Source organism: Mustelus asterias, chromosome 8 (genome assembly GCF_964213995.1).
Source record: "Mustelus asterias chromosome 8, sMusAst1.hap1.1, whole genome shotgun sequence".
In the NCBI taxonomy this organism is placed as follows: Eukaryota; Metazoa; Chordata; class Chondrichthyes; order Carcharhiniformes; family Triakidae; genus Mustelus; species Mustelus asterias.
The window spans coordinates 36,056,631-36,057,860 of record NC_135808.1 but is presented as its reverse complement, the minus strand read 5'-3'; positions in this window follow the sequence as shown (position 1 = coordinate 36,057,860).

Genomic DNA, 1,230 nt, shown 5'->3' with positions numbered 1-1,230 from the left:
TCACGTTACCTTTCCCCGTTTTAGGGAAGGATTGTGGAGCTACGCCAGAGAATAGAGGGGATAGACACCACAGATAGATCCTGACCATCATCCAGGGAACAACTCAACACACAGAAGGTTGGGCAGTGACACCATCATCTGGAAATTAGTCAGCTCAGGGGAGCTTTGACATATCATCAGATCTGAAACTGGTCAGTGGTGTGGAACCTTCCATCAGAACCAACCTTTCCAAAGGTTCGGCTGTGAGCAATTGGTCAGGTTGAGGCTGGGAATTGTGAGTGGACTCCAAGTGTGGTGAGAGCTTCAGTCATTCATTGATCCTCATGAGTCGCTGACTCATTCCTACAGGTGAGAAGAGGTTCAGGTGTGAGTTGTGCAAAGAGGGCTCCACAGGATCATAGGATTTCTGAAAATACACTGTGCATCTGTTGTACAACCAGTAACACAAGGACAGCCATATGGCAGAGAAGCCATTTAAGTGTAGGACATGTGATCAAGTCATAGAATCATAGAATCCCTACAGTGCAGGAGGCCATTCAGCCCATCAAGCCTGTACCAACCACAATCTCACCGAGGCCCCATTCCCGCACCCCATATATTTACCCGTCTAATCTCCCAAAACACTAGTTTCAATATAGTATGTCCAATCAACCTAACCTAACATCTTTGGAGTGTGTTCACATATCCATCAAAATCGGAGATTCACCTGCGCAGCCACACTGGGGAAAAGCCTTTTGAATGTGAGGTGTGTAACAAGGGCTTTGCACAAGAAGCAAGCCTGATGCATCACTGGCGAATCCACACTAGGGAGAAGCCATTCACGTGTGAGGTGTGTGACAAATCATTCTCATCGTCATTCGATCTGTGCAAACACCAACACATTCGCACAGGCATTAAACCATTCATGTGTGAGGTGTGTGACAAATCATTTTCTCATTATCAGGGAACCTCTGCAAACACCGACGCAGGAGAGAAACCATTCATGTGCGAGGTCTGCAACAAATCGTTCTTTACATTCTCAAAACTTCTGTTCCACCAGAGGAACCACACAGGAGAGGGACTGGGGTCATTATTCCTAAAGAGATGAGAAAAGAGATGCTGAAAATCATCCACACAAACTGTCAAGGAATCGAGTCTTGTCTGAGGAAGGAAAGAGAAGTGTTCAACCGGTTAAAGATGAGCAATGAGATTAAGGACTACAACAACCAGTGCAGTGTTTGGAATGAACAT